This window comes from Mus caroli, unplaced genomic scaffold (genome assembly GCF_978045245.1).
Source record: "Mus caroli unplaced genomic scaffold, Mus_caroli_1 scaffold_2, whole genome shotgun sequence".
In the NCBI taxonomy this organism is placed as follows: domain Eukaryota; kingdom Metazoa; phylum Chordata; class Mammalia; order Rodentia; family Muridae; genus Mus; species Mus caroli.
This window is the reverse complement of record NW_028227257.1, coordinates 112,616,600-112,639,343: the sequence shown is the minus strand read 5'-3', so window position 1 is coordinate 112,639,343 and position 22,744 is coordinate 112,616,600. Positions and strand designations below refer to the sequence as shown.

At 38.9% G+C, this 22,744-nt stretch overlaps 1 protein-coding gene across 10 annotated transcripts in view; it reads left to right on the top strand.

Annotated features, from left to right (window-relative positions):
• Nucleotides 1–22,744, top strand: part of B3galt1 (beta-1,3-galactosyltransferase 1) — a 569,427-nt gene that overhangs the window by 428,559 nt on the left and 118,124 nt on the right. For 2 of the 10 annotated variants that reach the window (XR_015046524.1, XR_015046523.1), the window contains one exon: nucleotides 8,105–8,458. The exons of 7 other annotated variants lie outside the window; for them this stretch is intronic. The gene's annotated coding sequence lies outside the window, so the exon portion shown is untranslated. Of the gene's footprint in view, nucleotides 1–8,104; nucleotides 8,459–13,810; nucleotides 18,343–22,744 lie in introns of those variants that run through there. One more of the 10 variants, XM_029469656.2, reaches the window with a different exon arrangement.

The window sequence follows — 22,744 nt, the reverse complement described above, 5'->3', positions numbered from 1 at the left end:
CAATGTAGCCAAAATTAGAATACATTAACAGGCATAAAATTATAAATCGGGCCTGTGGATGAGCTTTATTGGTATTGTAAAATATTTGTTCAGTCTTGCCATCAATTTTTTTTTCAATTTGAGGCACCACATTATAAATACAGTAAGAGCTGTGAGTGGCATTGACAAATTAGGAGTTGAACCTGTTTGGTTTCATGGTCCTCACTCCAAATAATCACAGCCTTAAACTTTTAGCAGATGACCGGAATTAAGTCCTGGTGAGCTTTTTCGATAGTGATTGAGTCAATATATACTATGTAGACCATTGGCAAAGATGTAACTTCCCCTGGAAATAAGTTAGTGGGTGAAAACAGTGATGTGTCTATAACATTGGTACAATAACTGCTTCCCTAACTTAGTCCTAAGAGGCTCGACATAGAACCAAAGCCTTGGTTAGTTTGGTGGTAAACTTATTACCAAATAAGAGAACAATGCAATGCATTTGTTTCAATGCATTACTCTGTGTAGGGAGAATACAAGTTTTCATGGGAGAAGCAACGCATATGTGTGGTACTGGTCCTTTGTTGGCATGTAAGGAAAAAAAATCTTTCATACATCAATGTTGATAATCATTGTATTATAGTGTTTATCACTGTCCTTAAATAATTGAGAGAAACAAGTTAAGAGAGGAAGGATCATGATTTTAGAGATTTTCGTGCAGGGTCAACTGACTGCTGTTTCTGGGTCATGGTGACACAGAACTTCACATAGAATGTAGCACATGTCAGAGCAAATATGTTCATCTCTAACTGCCAGGAAAAAAGGCAGGAAGGGTAAGAAGGGTTCAAGTAAGAGATACCATTCAAATTTCTCCCCCTCCCTCTCCCTCTCTCTTCCTCTTTTTCCCTCTCCCTCTCTTTCTCTTTCCCCCTTTCCCTCCCCTCTCTCTCACTCATGCACACAAACACACACACACACACACACAAATCCACAGAAAGAGTTATTCCCACTACCTCTCTTCCACACTTTCTACTCTCCCCAATAGTTTACCCCAAGGTTGACTCCATCCACGGATTACACCGTTGATTAAGTACTGTTCTCCTGATCTAATAATCTCTAAAATAGGCTCACAGACACACACTTAGAGGTGTGCTCCATTAATCTCCTAGGCATTTCTCGCTCCCATCCAATTTATCATCAAGATTAAATATCAAAATAATGAAACGGAAAGGAAAAGAACAGGCAACATTCTTTTTGAGGCTTATAAAATTACACTGCAACAGTGAACACCTTTCGACTGTGTGTCTGTAGGCTGGTGCAAAGCTCTTTAACTGTGACCGTTTTAATCCCCACATTTTGTGTGATAGACACTGTTTGTATTTGAATTTCACACTTGAGGAAAGTGAGGTAAAGACTTTTTTTCACAGCTAGTCTGAAAAGAATAGTCAGCATCTATCGTCGGAGGATTCACCTGTGACCCTAAGAAGACAGCTGAGGAGAACTGACGAATCTAGAATGAGGGCGACCTCCATTTTTACGATGGTGAGGGACCTTAAAAGGTGGACCTCTTGTGTTTTCATGTTCACTTACACAGATGGAACTGAGATAGTTCTCTTACAGCCTGCCTAGTCCCAGTATGCTCTTAAAGTCACCTCTTCTTCGTTCCCTATTCAAGTGGTTTCTGACTATTTTAAAGGAACAAAATGAATTCAGTTTGATTGCTCAACAAACATATCAGAGGCATCCTCCTCATTTCACACCCTAGCACTAGCTGGGGAGGCACAGATGGGGTTCAGATGAGTTGTCAAATGTACAAAGCTGCTGGTTCCCTTCCTAGGGGAGCTCTAGCCTTCGGATTTACTTGCCATGAAACTTGCTCCCCAAAGACCTCCATATTTGGATCAGGTTTCCACAAATGTGTCGGTAGAGATGTGTTGTGTGTAATTTTGCACTCTACCCACCTTTACTCTCCAGGAGGTGACCTCGCTACCTGCTCCACCCCTCAGCGTCCCTTAAATCCTTCAACAAAAAAAACCACAGACACACAGTTTTCAATTTTAACTTGCCTTCTTGACACAATTGCTGGCACTATCTACCCCCTGGAAAAGCATGCCCTCATCAGTTTCTTATCTCCATCTCTCCCACCTGACTTAAATTTCAGTTGCTAAACTCCCCTGACCACCTGCCTATAGGAGTGACCTATGTGGCCACTCCATTGTGAGATTTCACATGGTCGTCTCCTCTCTCTAACACATGGCAAATTCCATTCTCTCCTTCCTTGCATCTCTTTTCCCTCCAGAGACCTGGAAGTCCTGCCTATATTTTCTGCCCATCAATTGGCCCATGGCTTTCTTTACTGACAGATCAAGAACCAATTGAGAAACAGGACCTTAGCATCAGAACTGCCCCCTTCAGAGATGTTTCATAGTCATTTCTCCGGGGATTTAAAAATCTTCTGTGCTGAAGACATGATATGTAATGTAATACGTGACAGCCCAGAGCATACTGGCATCATTGAACTGAATTCAGTTGAATGTCAAAGGCATCTTGCCATGCTTTGATTTTGACTAATATTACTTAGCTTCTAAGTTCAGTAAAGTAAGAATTGGGCAGTGTAAACTGAAGAACAAAGAATGAATCCCAGAGAAGACCCAAGGCTGTTCAGGCTCATGACACCCTCTCCCACCACCCTCCTCCTCTACGAAGGCAGGCAGCCACCCTCCCCCATTACAAAGGCTGGCAATTGAACAAAAGTGTTTCCTGATAGCCAAGAGTCATGTTTATGTTTCTGTGAATTGTCAGTTGCTATAGAGAGTCAGAAAATCTAGTTCAGGCAATGTTCTAGAAGATACTCCATAGTCAGATTTGTAGAGTAAATTAATCAGGAAGCAAACATACGTTGGTCCAGAGACTATGGATCCTAAAGATGATGTACAATTTCTTAAAAAACAGTGGTGGTCTTTGATCTCATTTCCTTGCAGTTTATAAGTTTGTTCCTTGTGGCTGCTACTGTAACTTGAAGTTAAAGTAATTTCTTTCCAGTTCCAGCCCATTATTGCTCTAAGGCAAGAACAATTTTTCAGTTGCTGTGAACATGCCCTGCATGCCTAGGAACATTTCCTCGGACAGCAAAATATGAATGAGGAAGAGCTCTACACACCATGTGACTCTTTGGCTAAGAAATCACGATCATAATCCATTTTACCGGAGGCACACAAAGACGTAAAGAACATCTCTGTAGCTATGGGGTCATGTTTTTTAAAGTTCTCAGATGTGGATCAGAAGGAACAGAGAATAGAATCTGAGCAGTTCTCTTTTAAAGTAACTTTGTAACAATCTAGCAATCCATTTCTCCAAGATCATTCCTGGATTTTTATATCTGCTAAATCAAATAGAGGATTTAAGGTGGAGGATAAAGGGCTTGCTAACAGTCAGCTGACTTTCTAAAAATCACATCTTCTCTGGGTCTTTCATTCCTATAATTTTTCACATGTGTATGCCCATCTATATTTATATGTGTGTGTGAGAGTGTGTTTGTGTATGTGTGTATGTGTACATGCTATCCATCTTTGTTTGCTTTTCACTTTTCTTCAAACACATCATTCATGACTTCCATTTTTCTGCCTCTTCTCATTTTTAACACATTCAGTATTTTATTTCCCTTTCTGCTTTGCTTGGGCTGACAGCATCTCACTCCATTCAAGTAACTGGATTTGGGCATGGTTTTATATTTTTAAACAATCACTCTAACAATATCCCAACTGTCTCTGGAGGAGGGAATACAATCTTAAATATAAATCAGCCTTAGCCAAGTGAAAGCGTGTTCAAGTAAGGCATTCAATCCCCTTTCTGATTTCCAAAAACCATGCTGAGAAATAGCTGAGACCAGCTACAGAGAATATGGCAAGGGGAAAAAAAAATGACAGTCTGAAAAGCCCCTGGTTATATCAAATTTTGCTTTTTTATTACTTTGGGCTTGCCAATAAATCTGAGAGTCATGCCTTTTTAATATGTTTCCTGGGTCTCTGCTAACTCCAACATTTGCGAGATGAAATTCCAGTAGACTCTTTAGAGTTCTCTTGCTTCTACAGCAGCTGAACATCTCAATGGGTCAGCCATAGAGCAAGAACAATGAAAGTAGCAAACTCCAATATGTTTCTTTCCTTCATCCCTAGCTGCCATAGGGACTAGATGACGTTTGGTGTGCAGCATATATTTGAGAAACATTTCGAAAAGGGACAAAGCATGTTGTGTAAAAGTAGGCAAACAAACATTTTATGTATAGTTTTGTACATATATACACATATATAGAGAGAGATTGATACACATACACAGAGAAATATATAAGTATATATATATATATATATATATATATATATATCAGTAAGAAGTGTAAATGTATTTAAAGATATGAAACTAAAAAATGTATGACGTTCCATTAAAACCCCAGTCTATCCAAAGTTTCTTAGACATTTTTGCCTTATTTATTCTTAGAAATATTTGTTTTGAAGGATATAAAAAGAGAGGTAGTGGAGTGAGTCAGTGCATAGGTGTGTAAGGACACTTACTCCACAACTATAAGAATCTGAGTTCTGATCACAGCAATCACATTAAAGTATGGGTATGGCTGAATTTGCTTGTTACTTGCACACTTCAAAGGCTGAGACAAAAGTATTACTGCTGTTTTCTGGCCACTATCCTAGCTTCAGTTTAAGTGTGAAGCCTTGTCTCAAGAGAAGAAGGTAGAGAGTTATAGAGCAAGACACTCCATGTCTTCTTCTGGCCTCCATATGTGTGCATGTACAAACACAGGTACAGGTACACATGTTCACACACACACACACACATACACAAAGAGAGAAAAATGAGGGGTAGGGTGTTTAAATAATTTGCAAATGATCCCCTAGTAAGTGCACACAAAGACCAAGAGGGATAGAAGAAAAGACGATAGAGAACTATGAGGTGTTATTCCAAAGCCATACTTAGAAGTTTGTATTATTCCCTGTAATTTATTGATTAGACACCAATCTTGGTGTCTAAGGTAAGGTAAAAATGTGTCCCAAGCAAAAAGCTACGGTATAAAAGCTCAAGAATATGAACTAATTCCAACTGGTTTCATATCCTGCTACAGTTTTTTCATTGTGTAAATATGTCTCTTGAAGCATTCACAAGGGAAACTCAAAACTAAAAAGTGGTAGCCCTTCAACAAAGAAACTTCATTAAGAAATTAAGAAATAATAAGAAAAATTCTTTATATATACCAGAATTTCTAGTCCTTCAAGGCACGAAAAACATGCCAATATGATCTAAGGCATGTGACTTTGTGAAAGGCATCTTAAGATGCTCTTCAACATCTTGCTATCACTGCAGCATACACAGGACTCCTTCGAATGAATTAGGGGCACAAGATAGCAGTGGTGAGGAAAAGAGTGTGTCCTGAGCATTGCAAGGCCAGCAGTGTAATAAGCTCCATCATTCAGGCAGAATTAGACTGCTGTTGAGCTGGATTCATAAATTCAAAAGATTGCAGGAACTCAGCGAGAGTAAACTCCAGAGGTTAGGACTCTATAGAATTCAACCAGTGAACTCATTGTTATAAATTCCTTGTCCCAAAGCAGTTAATGATGGATATTTTTCCTTTGTTTAAAGTGCTTCCATAGAACAGAGATTAAAAATATCAAAGTTATTTTCTTCTTTAACTCTTTTGATGTAGCTGTCCTCACAAAGTCAGTTTTTATAAGGCAAAAGACAGTATGAGTTCAAAGGTTCTTAGCTTCACTGAAAATGTACTTAGTGCATTTGGCTGGCTTCCTTACCTGAAAAATGAGCTGGGACTTCTTTAATTTCTGTGAAACAGATGATGAAATTGTGGCAAAATGGCATGTTATAATTTCCTGAGTCATATCAGGAACACACACACACATACTCACACCACCACCACCATCACCACCACAACCACCACCAACAACAAAATTCCACATTAAACTCAGATGTTTAACTGCAGAGGCTGGAGCTCTGAAATATTGAATGAGTTAATAGCTGGTCAAATGAGTATATTCAGTGGAAGTGTATTAGAAGTGAAACACACTGTTTCAACTCTACGTCTTACAGTTTTACAAAGATACAGATAAATTAGAATATTCTTAGCAAAAGGGCAGCCCAAATGTCAGAGGACTCACAACCACTTCAGTTAAAGAAGGACCTTGATGACTAGCAACACTCAACCTGGAGAAGAAAATTCTTACTACCTGGATGACTTAAGATGTTTAAAGAGCTATACTGGAGGAAAAGAGGCAGAGACTGGGGGGCCCTGCAAGAGATTGTCTACAAGGTTCTTTGACAGGCTCTTTTTATGATATATTCCTCGGGACTCCTAGGAAGTGAAGCCATTGGGCATAACTTGTGAGATGAGCAGGAGATTGAATTTTCTGTTAGTGCAATCTGATGGTGGCTGTTGTAACTTAGATTTAACTCATCCATGGGGATCCTGGTTTAGATCAGAAAGAGAGAGAGAGAGAGAGAGAGAGAGAGAGAGAGAGAGAGAGAGAGAGAGAGAGAGGGAGAGGGAGAGGGAGAGGGAGAGGGAGAGGGAGAGGGAGAGGGAGAGGGAAAGGGAGAGGGAGGGAGGGAGGGAGGGAGGAAGGAAGGAAGGAAGGAAGGAAGGAAGGAAGGAAGGAAGGAAGGAAGGAAGGAAGGAAGGAAGGAAGGAAGGAAGGAAGGAAGAAAACACTGAGCAGTTGTTGGAAGGAAATTTGAATATGGAAACATGCACATGGAACTAAATGCCTTTCCCAGACCCAAGAGTCAATACATAAATGCTTCATGAGTACACCGCAAAATAATGTGCTAAGATTTCTCAGGCAATGAGAACCCATGCTTCCTCTTCTCCTCCTGGGAAGCTATATAGGTCCCAGAGGCTCATGTGGTTGAGGTATCTGGTCGTGGAACTCTTTCAGAGGATTAGGTCCTTTCTGGTGGTTCTCAATCTCACCAATGCTGGGTCTCTTTAACACAGTTCCTTATACTGTGCTGACCCCCAACCAAATTACTTTCACTCCTACTTCATAACTGTAATTTTGCTACTGTTATGGACTGTAATGTAGATTTCTTTGTTTTCCAATGGTCTTATGTGACCACTTGTGAAAAGGCCACCCCAAAAGACTCATAATTCACAGGTTGAGAAACACCAGATTTAGGTAATGTGGCCTTGTTGGAAGAGGTGTGTTACTGGAGATGGGCTTTGAGGGTCTGAAAAGCCTCTCTCTGTCTCTGTCTCTGTCTCTGTCTCTCTCTGTCTCTGTCTCTCTCTCTCTCTCCCTCTCCCTTCTCTGTGTATGTGCATGTCTGTCTGTCTGTCTGTCTGTCTGTCTGTCTGTCTATGCAGGTATCTGTCTCCTGCCTATCGATGCAGATGTAAAGCTCCCAAGTATTGCTCCAGTGCCATGCCTGCCTGCCTGCCTGCCTGCCTGCCTGCCTGCCTACTATACTCCCTATCATAATGATCATAACCTCCAACCCTCTGAAACTGTGAACTCCAGTGAATGTTTTATTATACGAGTTTTATAACTTGGTGTCTTATAGCAATAGGAAAGTAACTAAGACAACCTCCTAAGGGAAATAAAGGCGATGAGAGATGACTGTGTAAGGCCAACTACATCCGCCTTTCAGCTCTGCAATGGGTTCTAAAATGGTAGACACAGGCAAGACTGTTGGGAAATAAATGCAAGAATTCAAGAGACAGCGCATCACAAAATGTTTTGAATGAAAAAAAAATGTGTTGAAGTTATAAGAAGTATAACAAGTTGGAAATGCAAACAGTTCTAATTACTAGAGAATCTTTCTTGACTAAATGTCATTGTGCAGCTATCTATGGAGAGGGTCGATGAGTATAGAACTTGAATCAATTAGTTGAAATATCAAAATCATTTTTAAAATGAAGTGAAGTCAGTCTTAATGGCAAATACGATGAGAAGGTGTAACCAGTTGAGCAAAGTCACAGGAAGCAGATTTGGTTGCAACTTCAATTTTAATTGAAATGATCTTTCCTGCAGTGAACAGCAGACATAGTTTTAAGAGGTCACCACAGCCACATTTTTCTTTTCATTGTTCCTCTTTTTTGTCTCAGATTCCACCAGACTAACATCATCTGTATGGGGCACATACACATGGATGAACAAGCAATAGTTGTTGAGTGTTCTACTCAGATCACAGTTAGCCTCCATCTGAGATGCCTAGTAACTCCTAAGATTTCTTGGCTTTTCAAAAGAACTTCACATTTTTATTGGATGGTTTGTATGATTTTCATTGTGAAACTGGCTGTCTTCTATATTTGAAAGCAAGAAACAACTGAATTCGAAATTTCATATATCCTTGAAATCCCCTGTTTGCTGACACACAGTATCTTTCTGAGTTCCCCCTGGATATGGATTGAAATGTACAACTATAAAGACAGCAGAATAAACAGCCATTCCCTTATGAACAGACTTGAAGTGTTCTGTCACCCAACACTATTCTATAGTATTTTTCAATTTCACAGAGATTAACTTCAGTCCAGATTCTAACCCCACACCATTCTTGCTCAAGATGAGATATATCCTTTCAACTTCCTACGCCAATAACAACACAGCATGCATGGAAAAGAATAAACTACACATGTTTCTAGTCCATGCTATGAAATAAGGAGATGTTTCTAATAGAATTGTTAATATTAACTTTCTCCAAGTAACAGTCATTTCTAAATTCCAACTCCCGAAAGGCTTCCAAAATTTTAGGATTAATACCTAGCATCAAAGATACCAAACATAGCTACAAACAAAATGTAGTCACTTACTTTGCTCAAAAGATAGCATGGGAAAAGGTAAATGAAGACCGAAATCAAGAGACATTTGTCTTCTGTTCCAAGGTCAAAGACATTTATGGAAGCTGCTATGTGACTTAATCCTGCATTGAAAAAAAAGTATAAGACATTACTTGTATTCTCAACAACTACGTATTTTCTATGTATTTATAATTTAACTTACACCTTTGTAAAGGTTACACTAATTTATCTCCTCATAGGGATTTTCTCTAACACATGCCTGTTTTCACATCTTAGCCTTCATCTCAACAGACTTCCAGCTTCCCATGATTCTGAAAATTAGTCCATAGTAGATGGATAAGTACAGATACTTTTCAACTTTCAATTGTGTTCCACCCAAAAACTCCAGCAATAGTTAAACTCATCATGGCATAAAAATAATAGGTGTTCAAGATACATAACCCTGCACCCTCGCACCTTACAATGGAGTGAACATGGAGAATCATTGTCTGCCATCTTGACCATGTGCCTAACTGAAAGGTGCAGCTCTCTTATCTCTTATCACATATTTCTATCCCAGGAAAGTCCCATAATTTAAAAACATGTTTTTTTTTTAAATGGATGTAAATTGTGAGCCATTATACAAATGAGTAATTCTAAGTTGAACCCTCATCTGTTTGACACTATTTGTTGAACACAGGAATTAATGAATAGTGAGGCAACTTATTTTACTAACGACCACTTTGCTCTAAAGCAGTTTACAGTTTGAACCTACAAAGCAGAACATTGTGTCCCACTCAGATTGGGACAATTAGAAAACATTTATTGGTTCCCAAAAGAGCCCACTTTTGCAATACTGAGGCTAGATAGTGCCTATAGCTTTTTGAATCTGAGGAAGAAAGTGAAGCATACGTAAGTCCAGATTTTCAAAGTTTGTTGGCCCATTGCTCTTAAGAAATGTTAGTACATTCCTCCTGTGGTCACCAATTAAGCCAATATTTTTATGTGATGCTTCAACAGAGTGTCGGTTTTGACCTGAATCCAAAAGAATACTGAAAAGGAAACCACCTATTTAAACCTTTCTTTTATTCAGTCAAACATGACAAGTAAACTGTTATTATTACAAGATGATAAAGAACAGCTTTGTTATTTTTTGGTACTGTGTAAAGGTTTTGCAGGAATGGCCCCACAAATAGTTTTTTTTTTTTCAAAAGTCAAGAATATAAATATCTTTCTTAAAATCGTCCTTTCAATATTAGTAAAGGAACAAATAAGACCCATCTTTAATAGTCACTAAAATCTCATTACTATAATTTAGCAAATAATGCAATTTCTACAAAAAAATCATAGACAATGAAACATGTTTTAGTCTCATGATATCATCACAGTCTGGCTTCCAAGTGGAGACCTCACCCCTGTTACCCAGCTACTCACACCTCATTCTCTTGGCATGCACAGTCATGGAATCTTGACTTCTATTACCACTGCATCTGATGAACTTGATAATTCCTTCAAGCTCTTGGAAGACCTCCCTCCTGCCCTATGATTCCTATGATTCAGTGGTAAGCAAAGGTCCCAGCCAAGACAATGAGAAGGGATCACAAGATTTGGGAAGAGGCATCTCTGCATTTTGGGGGTGAAATGCATCTGGGACTGTGCTTGCTTGTCTCTCACTGTCCTAGACAAGGTGCTCTATGTCCCCTAATTGTGAGTAGTCAGTTTGATTATATGGGTGAGATGATGCTACAGAGGTGGTGTACAGGTGCAGAAATAAAAAAGAAAAGAAAAGAAATGTGGTTGTATAATGATACAGTTTGATAGCAGAGCCAAGCCTCCCTCCTGAATCAGTAATGTCTATTTTATTAGCAGTATCAATGTAAGTCAGGTGTTAGATAACTTGCAGCCGGGCATACTCAAATACATTAGGTTCATTTTTTTTTTTCAACAAGCATGTATATGAATCTGGTAAGTGCTAGGCTCTTATAACCCCAAACAAGTTGTAATCAGATAGGAAAGGCCAAATAGTAAATCCCAAGGTGAATGGTGATGTAGTGAGAATGATCTGGGGAAACATTGATACAGAGCTTTGTAGAAATACTTCAAACTGACTGACATGTTACCATGCCCTGCTGGTATCAGTGCCAGTCGTAAAGATTTCTTCTTACCCAGATGGGCCATTCTACAGCTATGAGAAACCAACTTTGGTAAATCAATGTCAAATAAATTTTTATGAATAAAATTGAAAATTTGTTAGATTTATTTTACTCCAAAATATCTGAAATAATTAAGAAAAGGATACTTTGGGAGGAATGTTCAGGTTGTTCTAGTCCATGACTGACTGGCAATTGTGAGCCGAGACAGATAGAGACAACACATCATCATGGTAGGTGAATGCCCAAAGTAAATCGCTTACATCCTCACTCAGGAGGCAAATATAGGGGATGAAAACCCCATTGTGGTCATGTCCTTAATGACCTTAAGACTTCCTCTAGGCCATACTTCTCAAAGGTCCTATCACCTTTTCCTAACACAACCTAGAGACAAAGAATCCAATGCTTAGACCTCAGGGAGACATTCATCAAACCAGAGCAATATCTTTGTTCCTTGAAGCTTAGCAGTTGCAGAGATAAGCCTTCGGGTCGTTTTTTTTTTTTTTTTTTTTTTTTTTTTTTTTTTTTTTTTTTTTTTTGTGTGTGTGTGTGATCAAATGAGAAGCCAAAAACTTGATTACGGTGATGGAGTAGTGCTATCTTTTATGATATTGGCAATGGAAATATTTAACTGATTACTGTGTTAAACCTACTTAGGAACTTATTGGGACTAGATGAAGGTACATAATGGGATCTGGGAAATGATATGCCACAAAAAAAATTATGGTGTAAAGCTGGTCATTTATTTGTGTCTACTGAGCTGAGGGTGATATCTCTCTACTAAGTATATCTAAAAAAGAAACTAGTGAATCTGAATGACTTTAGAATGTTCTACCAGAGCAGCTGAAATTATCAGTGCTCTTCTGTGTGTCTACCTTTCCTCCTTCAGGGTAGGACTTACTGGAAACCTACTTTAGTATATCAATAGAGAGGCTTTGCTTTTGCATTTATTTAGTTTTCACATTTATCTAGTTTTTATTCTTCGATAGAGTCACATCCATATATAATGGCTTTCCATTCTTTTATTCTGTGTTCCTCGATCTCAGCCCCTTTCATCTTCTGTGGAAGCTCTTCTTCTTCTCAACCAGTCCTCTTTCTACTTTCCTACCATTTGTGAGGGCGTGGATCATGGAGTTAAACAGGGATGCCCGCATAAGCATGAATGGGAGGTGGCTCACTGACTGCAGTTGATGGTCCCTTCACATGACCTATACAAGGCTGATCCTACCAATACTACATCATGGAAGGGGCTCATGGGGCTCCATGCCTCCTTTAGGAACTACTAACAGTTAGTGCTGGTTGGTTGATCAAGGGGTTTTAACTTCTCAACATATAACCATAATGAATTACCCATGCTCCATTTAATGGATTATTTTAAACTCTCGTTTTCTAAAAACAAGAAATACATGTATTTATTTTAAGGGTACCCTTTGGCCACTGTAAAGTGAAAACCTGTCACTTCACAATTATAGATTAGTTATTTCCAGCCAATGAGTGTATAGTAAATTGTAATATAGGTACAATTTGTGGACATATAGGTACAAACACAAGGAACAAAACTGGAGATGTTAGTCCTTGTTCGGGAAACAAAAAATGCCAGATTCTACCATATCTGAAGTGTTATCACAAGATACCATTTGAGAAAGGAAAGGAGTGAAAGCTGAAGAAATAGGTGAAGAAATGCAAAAGAACATTAAACATGAACATCTATTAAAAGAGGGTAAAGCAACAAGGGTCGCTAGTGGGTGTGTGGCCCACTATAAGGAAGGACGTGTATGTGCAAAAGTATTTTACTAACTTTGCAGAAAAAAATGTCCTTCCATAGCGGGAAGAAGTTGCCTCTAGAGCTCTATGCTACTTTATATAGGTTACCTGATAATTTTGAAAATTCTCATCACATCAGTTATATAACTCTGTTTTTTCGATTGTCTTGTGGTTACTGTTGTGGTCATGGAACACTTTGATCAAAAGCATTCTGGAGAGGAAAGAGTTTATTTTGTATGCTCTTTCTTGTTACTCATTCCTTTGTCATCAAACACCATCCTCACAGAAACATAAGCAAGGCAGGAAATTGGAGGCAGGAGCTGATGCAGAGGCTATGGAGGAGTGATGCTTACTGGCTTGCTCGTATAACTTCCTTGGCCTGCTTCCTTAGAGAACCCAGGACTACCTGCCCAGAAATGGCACTACCCACAATGAGCAGGGTCCTCTCACATCAATCACTACTTAAAGAAAATACCATACAGGGTTTTTATTTCCCCACTAACTAGTCTCTCTCCACTCTTTCTTCTTACATTTGAGATTCTATTAAGATCATGTCTTTCTTCTAAGAAGATATAATTTCCATAGTTCCTAGAATAATGTAGGGGAAAAACTGTTTTGTTTTGGTTTTTTTATTGCTTTGTAAAATGCTTCTCAGCTGAAGGTGAAGCTTTTTTCACTCAGCATTTGACATTATCATTAACTGACTGGTGGGGGCCACTAGCATTTGGAAAACTTTGCTGTCGAGTTTTCTTGACATCCTCAGGTTTTCTGCATGCTCTTTCCGGGTATTTTCAGGGGCATTAAATATTCTAATATCCTGAAGTGTCGATTGCTACATCGACTTTGGGTTTGCACATTTATCGTCTTGCCTTGTATTGTGGCACCCTATCTGTGAAACTATACTTTTGATCAGTTCAGGACCATATAGAACACTCCCAGTGTAACTCTACTAGTATCTATTGATACTGCAACTGGTCAAGTATGATCAATCCTTTTTTTTTTTTTTTTTTTTTTTTTTTTTTTTTTTTTTTTTTTTTAAAGATTTATTTATTATATGTAAGTACACTGTAGCTGTCTTCAGACACTCCAGAAGAGGGCGCCAGATCTCGTTACGGATGGTTGTGAGCCACCATGTGGTTGCTGGGATTTGAACTCTGGACCTTTGGAAGAGCAGTCGGGTGCTCTTACCCACTGAGCCATCTCACCAGCCCCTGATCAATCCTTTTTATACATTTCTCTATACCTTATATTTCTTTTTAATTATTTCTACCCCATTTAACTATATCATTTTGCTAAATCTATTATTTGTGTCTAATTTTCTGAGTTTGCAATGTTGATTGGAATAGAAATGGATAATAAAGCCAATTATGAAATAGATAGCTGTTTTAAAGCTAGAAAAGACATCAACTCCTTTATGGAAAACATAAATTCACAAAGATTTTATCCAGTTTCTTAGAGCATATCCATGAAACTCATGCTGTACAATAATTTTTCATTTTAAAGGAATTTCAGCTCTTATACTTTTTAAATATTATATAAAACTATTATATTCTGAAAAAAAATATGAGGTCTTTACTAAATTTCACAAGCCAGTCTACATACTGAAAAGTCACTGCAGTTGCCAGCACACTGCATTGATTTACACAATGTGTAATCATCTCACAAGCCCTTTCCAGCCTTTCCTCACCTCTGTGATGCAGCACGCATGACTGAATCAAAGGCCAGCACCACATTCTGTGAGCGAGTCAGTTACTGTTCTCAAAAAAACAATGGACAGAAGAAAGTCCTGACTTCATCCTATGCACCAGAACGGCCCTAATTTGGAACAAATTAACATATTATTAATTTCCTTTAAAGAAATATGAGACCATTTAGGGAAGTAGGATCCAAAGACAGGCAACAGGCTCAGGGGCAGCTCCTGCTCCATATGTTTCAGTGACCCCCCATGAAGACCAAGCGGCTCATCTGCTACATGTGTGCAGGGGTGCCTAGGTCTAGCCTGTGCTCACTCTTTGGTTGGTAATGCAGTCTCTGGGAGCCTCCAAGGGTCCAGATTATTGACTCTGTTCGTCTTCATGTGGAGTCCCTGTCTTCCTTGAGTCATCAATATTAAGTTGTAAAGAAAATAAATAAATAAATAAATAAATATTTAATTTAAAAAATATGTGACCAAGAGTTCTTACTCTAGTATCATTATCAGTGGTAAAATATCCACACACTCCAGTTAATAATAATTTGGTTAAAAATCCCAGAGGCATGTTTGGAAAGCTTAGTATGCTCTGTTGTATACAAACATAAGCTACCCTCTTAGCATTGTAGTGTTTGTTTTTAGATTGTGATGTCATCTGCAATAGAGCCTTTAGTTTATTCTGCACTTGGAGATCCTCTTTCCTACAAACTTCATAAACCAAGTAGATCATTGTGCATATTATGATCTAAGAAGAGATTAGCAAACACACATGTATTCTCTATATTTAAAATAGTGCATTGTATATAGAATAATGCATATAAAACCACTAAGAGTAAGCAGATAATGTGTTTATTCTCTTTATTTCTGGTGGTCTCCTTCTTATCCTGCCCCAAATATCAGCTCCTTTGTCCCATAAATTGACATAAGTTTGTGTCCTGATGATTTTTCCCTTTTATGTGAGTTCAAAATTTGTTAATGTCAGTATGTGAGGCTTATATCTGCATAATGTCTTGTTTATTCGTGCTGATAAGGGGGCAGCATTGTAAGAGTGGCAGTATCTAGTGTCGTTAAGAGCCAGCACTGTGGAGTTCGTAGGTTTTCTGACCTTTCATGCCTGATGACTTTATGCCTGCCAGCATCAGTTTTCTTTTCCTTTGGATCAGGGCATTACCTCTTACTAAAATACAAATGCCTCTTGACTAGAAAACACCATTCTCAATAACTTACCCATGCCTATTCTTAATAACCCACAACTCATTCACAATGAAATATTTTTCAGATGAACTTATCTGAGAGTGAATCTGGTGGATCCAGACTGCACCAGTGTGAAAGAGATTCAGCAGTAAATGAGGCCACTAACCATCTGGAGACCTGCAGGAAGCCATTGCAGGCAGAGAAAGGGAGACCAGGAACATTTGAGGCCAGGGAGGCTGACAAGAAACGTATTTAATTCCCATTTTCCCCTGTCTTTTCTCCTAAGTTTTTAATGAACAAAATAAATCCACATGAATACACTATGAGTCTAACCCAGAGGACATAGTGTTCTGCACAATTTCATCCTGGATCAAATTATACAAGAGTTTCAGAGAGTAGAGGGAACCCTCAGAAATGAATTTACAGAGATTCAAAAAGCATGGGAGGGTCGGGGTAGACCACTGGCTGCTCATTGCATTTACAGGATTTTTTAATGCGTTTATCATTCTGATTCCAACTATTAAACATAAGGTCAACACGTGTCAAAAAAAACATACTTTAAGCTGATGATTAAATGCTCTACCAAACTAGAATTTGGTATCTTCACATATAATCCCGTTTTTTCTTCCTACATTTTTTTCCAAGTTCACTATCAGTGTTCTGTGAATACAATGAATAAAAAACACAAAGGAACTGTTTTGTGTAGATACTAAAGAAATGTAAGAGGAAATTAAAATAATAAATGCAATGCCTGTCAAGAGTTTGATGTGGGTTCCCTGGGAAGGACAAATGATACACTGTATATACAATGTTGAGTGTTCAGTAATACTCAGCTCTTGAGTAATGTTTTAGACATCAGTGTAAAGGCTGTAAAATCAATTGGACAGACAGGCACTCTCATGCAGGCTGCCTAAGATGTGGGTTATTCACTTAGATGTAATACACACACACACACATAAACACACACACACACAAACACACATGACCACACACACACAATTAATATTGATGAAAAGCCTGTGCCCACGTCTACTGGAAATTCTCAGAGTTAACAAAGTCTCAATGGCAAATATGAGTATCTCTGAAGCCTTCTCTGAGATCACGATCCCTCCTCACTTGCCCACTAAGAACTGCCAAACTAATACAGGCAGTGTAGCGGAAGATATGGAGGCTGAAGGAGGGTCCAAAGATGCTACTGTATAGTGATGCTTGATTCATAATGTCAGAAGAAACAACACAACATGGGTAAAGAAAGATAGGTTTGAACTCAGATCACAAAGCCTAGATTCTTAGATAATCATATGGAAACACAATAAAAATGTTAGCATTTGATGTTTGCTCTGTGTGTGTGTGTGTATGTGTGTGTGTGTGTGTTTCTGAGGAGTGAAACCAAGCATTTTAAGCATGTTAGGCAAATGCTCTACCACTGTGTTACAACTCCTAACCCTAACCTTGAGATTTGCTTTTATGGAATGGTGTGTGTGTGTGTGTGTGTGTGTGTGTGTGTGTGTGTGTGTGTGTGTGTGAAAGGAATAACATCATATTTCCTGGGCAAAGGTTCTCTCCCTGTGTGTTACAACCCATTTAGGGTGGCATATCAGATATTCTGTTTATCAATAATTACATTAAAATTTATTTTATTTACATTACAACTTATAACACTAACAAAATTACAGTTATGAAGTAGCAACAAAATAATTTTGTGGATGGGAGGGTCACTCCAACATGAGGTACTGTATTAAAGATTAGCAGCATTAAAAAGGCTGAGAACCTTCTTAATGGACTAAGAGACGATTGCCAGGCAAACCAGCCTTCCCTGGGAAGAACAGTATCTCTATTCTTATGCTTCTAACTCAACAATATATGATAAGAATCATTCTTTTAGCCATTCATAAACATGTTAAGCAATTGCAGTATTCCAGGCTCCATGCTGTCTATACACAGAAACTTAGGCAGAAGCAGCTGGCATACAATACAGATAAAGCTAATTTGTACCCATTTCCGCTGGCCAAGGGATACCATTAGAAGACAATTTCAACTTTCAGACAGTCTTGAGTAAGATTTTCATAGAACCTAGGATATTAATCACAAAAGCCCTTTGGTTCACAACCTTTTCATAGACAGATGTCTCATAACGACTCAGCATTGAACACACATCTCTTGAAGGACAGCTGAGCAAAATATCACTAAGCTCTTTCAGGTAACATTTAAGAAACTTTGAGATTGCCACATCTGTTCTCTTGCACGTACATGCCCAGCCATCTGTTCCTTTCACTCAACATGGCAGAATCCTATTCCATGAGCTGGATTTTCACTTCTCAATATAGAACCACGTATCTTACATCATGGTCCAACTAACTTCCTGATAATAAATCACTAACTTTGGATTTGTAAGAGACAACAAACATCGACTTTGTTGTTAGCGTACGTAAAACATCGTCCACTCGATGGACAATATATTTTAATGACCGCTAAGTGTCCTAAGGCTTCAGATGAGAATGTCTTTTAATCCATTATCGCTTACAGTCTGAGAAGCCGGGGTCCAGATTAAATGCAATGTGATTTATGCTATGGTAAGTAAATCTTCTCTTGAAGGCTGAAAAGTGTCTTTAGATGAGTAAACCAAGCCTTTCTTTCTAACAGCGTTTTGAAGCTTGTGACATTTTGTCCTAGTTTCACCGTGGAAAGGATTCCTTAGCAATGTGCTGAGAAGCAGCGTGAGTTCACCCTGAGTCTTTGATTATGTTTAATAGCTTCACTGTCAGACGGTGAGTCATGATCTTTCACTTCTGCTTAACAGTTTGTATTTACACCTCCTTGCATTTGATAAAAAGCAGTGATGAGCTCTGCTCATTGACAATGATGACTCCTCTATTTTAATCAGTGCAGAAGAAAAAATAAAATAGCTTGAGAGGGTGGAGAATCTCCTCCTTCTTCTACCACTTTAAATTGTCAGTGGTTCTGAAGATACCCACGTAGAATGACTGTGCCATCAACTGTCAGCCAGCCCATCATCTGATTGCCCTGAGAAAGTATCCCTTCATTCTGTGAACCTCAATTTAACAAATGAGATTGAGAAAAAAAATACCTTTTCTATTGCAAATCTAACTGACTTAAACATTCATCAGTGTGTCTTTGTAAAAGTTAATCTAATGGGGGAGGAAATCAAATCTGTCTGATTCCTCCCCTAATCCAGTAAGGCTGGATATATGCAGCAGTAGGGTGTGGTCAAACCACATAGACTCTAAGGAAAGCATCCAGGAAGAAGTAGACCTGATATTTCTGAACAGATATCAGAATATAATAATTATTTCAAAAGGTATCTAAAGTTCATTCCTCACTAGGCTGCCTTAAAAGTTTTCTTCTGTAAAATTTAAAGCCTGGGTTTTGTTTGCTTCTTGAGTTAACAATAATATCCTCACTCAAAACAGTCTGGAAAGATGTTTCCTCTTTCCATGGTGAAAACAATTTGGAGTTGGTACCTGACTACAGGATCCTAACTGATTTAGTAGAAGTTTCTTTTTTTTTTTTTTTTTTTTTTTTTGGTTTTTAGAGACAAGGTTTCTCTGTATAGCCCTGGCTGTCCTGGAACTCACTTTGTAGTCCAGGCTGGCCTTGAACTCAGAAATCCACCTGCCTCTGCCTCCCAAGAGCTGGGATTAAAGGTGTGTGCCACCCTTTCTTTAGGATCTAGTCGAGAGAGATGACGTATTGGTAGAAGATGGAAGTAGTGGGGGTTTAGTGTACAAGGGCAAGATGTAAATGTGTCAGCTTTGTAAAAAAAAATAAATAAAAAAATAAAAGCACAGGTAGAATGTAAATATGAAACATCTCCTGGAGGCTTGTGTTGGGTCACTTGGTGCCAAAATAGTGTTGTTGTTGCTGTTGTTATTGTTGTTGTTGTTGCTGCTGCTGTTTTGGGAAGATCTGTGAAGCACTCAGAGAAACGTTGTAATGGGAGAAAGTGGGTGCACTGGGCAGTCTTATGACTACTTGCCTTGATGATCCGCACCCTCAGTCTGTCAAACAAAATAAACCCTTCCTCTCTTGATTAACTTCTCATCTGATATTTGATTACATGTGGAAAAATCAATTAATACTACTACTCAACTCTGCTATTGTATCAAGAACACAAGCATAAGCAACGTAAATGGATGACCAGGGCCATGCTCAAATAAAGCTTTATTTATAAAAATGGTAGTAGGCTATGGCTTCTGAATCATAATGTGCTGATACCTAATAAAAGAAATCAAGCGCTTCCATTGGGACATATTTTGGCACATTACTAAAGGAATAGTGACTATATTTACTGTCTTGACCTTTCCATACATTGAAAATGACTTTTTTCTTTTACCGTTTCTTTAGATTTTAACAGCGTACATAAAATTTTCCATAACACCAAGCCATTGTTCAAGGCTGAAAGCACCCTAAGAATCAAGTTTTAGGGTAGAGGACAGAATTAGATGGGACAGTGACAGAGATATCACACCATTGTATTGCATTGCATTTTAGCAAGTGTTAACAGTGCAGGGTAAAGCACACTGAAGCAGAAGTGAAGGCTGTCTGCTTATTGGGAATGATTAGAACAGGTGAGACGTCTCTTCAATATAGCCATTCAAAAGAAAAATCTACTCCAGCACTAACTGATACAGAACTTGGAATGATTGGGCTCTAGCCTGATGGACGGTTCAGGGAGGAGACACAACCACAAGGAGTCGTTACTGCTCGGGTGAATCCACAAAAACTGACAGCAAGCATATGTGTTGGGTAGAAACATACTTGAGGAACCACAGGAAGTAAGACTATGCAAAGCAAGTAAGGCGGGGTCCAGGAGCCCTGCAGGAACACAGAAACATGCGATACGGGGCTTGTTCAGTCACTCATGTTCTTCCCAGAAGCCCTAATCACTGGGATATTGGATCATTTAGTAAGGCGCCTCCAGAGTGTGTGACCATGTTTCTAAGGAGCCAGTCAGGAATAACTCATCAGATACCACTGCAGAGATTGGGAAAGGATATAATGACAACCCAAGATCCAGGCAGGGGCTGACTAAATTGGAGCTGAAGGCATTGTATTCATATGTGCCAGAGCTGTGACAACCTAAAACGAGTTTTTTCTTTATAAAGTCTCATTTATACCTCTGTATGAAAATCAGACACCATGCCTAATACTGTATTGCTCTGTGCATCTTATCTTCTGGAAGTCATATTGCCTGCCCCTTTTGACACATAAGGAACTTTTTCTTGTTGAAAGAGTTTGAGGTGCACTGAGAATTTAACTTGGAAACAGAATCATTTTCAGGGCTAAAAGAGGGAACAGATGAGAGCCAAATAGGTATGATGTGCAGTCCGCATTTCATGTCTTCATGAGTTGTTTTAGTATAGGATGATTTCCAGTGAAAGGAGCAGCACTTTTAACTGTGTGTGTGTGTGTGTGTGTGTGTGTGTGTGTGTGTGTGTGTGTATGTGTGTGGTGTTGTGTGTGTGTGCATTCCATATGCAGATACATATATTCAAATGCCTAAGTCATTTCTACATTTTCTGACAAATAAAATTAAAAGAGAGTACTTGAGGAGGAGCCTACAAAGGCCTTTTACAGGCACAAGAAAACCTGTGTGTGTGACTGTTATACCATTTATGTATAATTCGTTGGCGATTTTGCAAAAGAGATACATCTGGCTGGTTTGTTTGCTTATTTGTTTAGTGTAGTGCAGGCTCTACTGTGAATGGAGAATAACTCTTCCCTTTCCACATCCCACTTAGTTGCTTCTCTGAGTAAGATTTGCCTGACAGAAAAACTACACCGCTGTTCTAAGAAATGAACATAGGCCAGGAGAAAAGATGCTCCAAAGACAAAGAAAAGAAAGCCTTTGTCTTAGAATTTCATAGTACTTGGACACCGTGGGATAGAATGTCCCCTGCATCTTTAGCAACTCCTCTTGAAAGTAGAACTGTAACTGCAGAGGAACCCAGTCTGAGCCAATCAAACTGAAGTGAGCCACAGTGACACTTAAGTCACACAGTGCTGACTTTCCCGGACGATGTGAACAGTGACAAACTCCGATGAATGTGCCTAAGCTCCATGTTAGGTCAGCTATCTACCAACTGATTGTGGTGAGAAAACAATAGCCATGTAAATACCTGTTCAAACTTGGCTCTGTATGCAGACCACTCTGGAGGGTAGAAGGCTCCTTGGAGAATCTGGAAAAACAATTGCAACAGCATAGCTGGATTTGAAAATTACAAACCTCTCAGAGTCCATGCAGAGAGTCAGGCACCAAATCATGCAGGCCTCTGCCCAGACAGGCTCCAAACCCCAACGATCTTCTCTTCTTGTGGAAATGTGGATTCACTTCCTACATGCTTTGTCTTGGTTTCAGATAAACCACTGTTTTCATTGTAAACAAAGTAAGTCAGCAAGCTTCTGAAAGTTGGACACTCTGTGGCAGTGTTTATTCAATGTGTCTCACCACAGACCAGAGTGGGGTCTCCTAGAGAAAGGGTCTTGACTGTGGAGCTGAGGCAGATTCCCCCCCCACCCCCCGCTCCCATTCGCTTTTCGTCTCCACTCCATTTGCACTGTGATAAACTAGACTCCATAAGTTCTGTGCCTGCTTTATACAATAGGAGATTGGAAATGAAATGAATACTTGAGAACAAAGGCAATAAAGTATGATTATGGCCGATGGAGGAATGATTTGTTTCAAATGTCAATTGCTTAGAGCGGGGTTTTAGTAAAAAAATCAAATAATAAATGGTTACCATATTGGCAACGTATTCTCTTATTGATCTTCTATGGAAATCAGATTTCAGACAGGAAAAAAGCCTGCCACGTTTAAGATCATATTCCAGAGCAAGTGTCTGTGATGAACGATTATCAAGTCGCTTACTGCTTACAGTACATTTTCAGAAGCACCCTGATACTTGGGCTCATAACTTTTTTATGTTACTTGATTTCTAGATTCTATAGGTCAATAAAATTGAAAAGTGAAGGTTTTATGACCCAGAATAAGGTTATGCTGCAGCCAAAGTCTCTTGTGTCTGCATTAGTCTAACCTGGGGAGTTTATTTAAAAGAGATTCCTAGAACTTCATCCTCTGACACTTTCCACTCTGAGGTTAAGGAGAGTCTGTGATTCTGTGTTTACACTCAATAGTTCTTGTACCAGGAG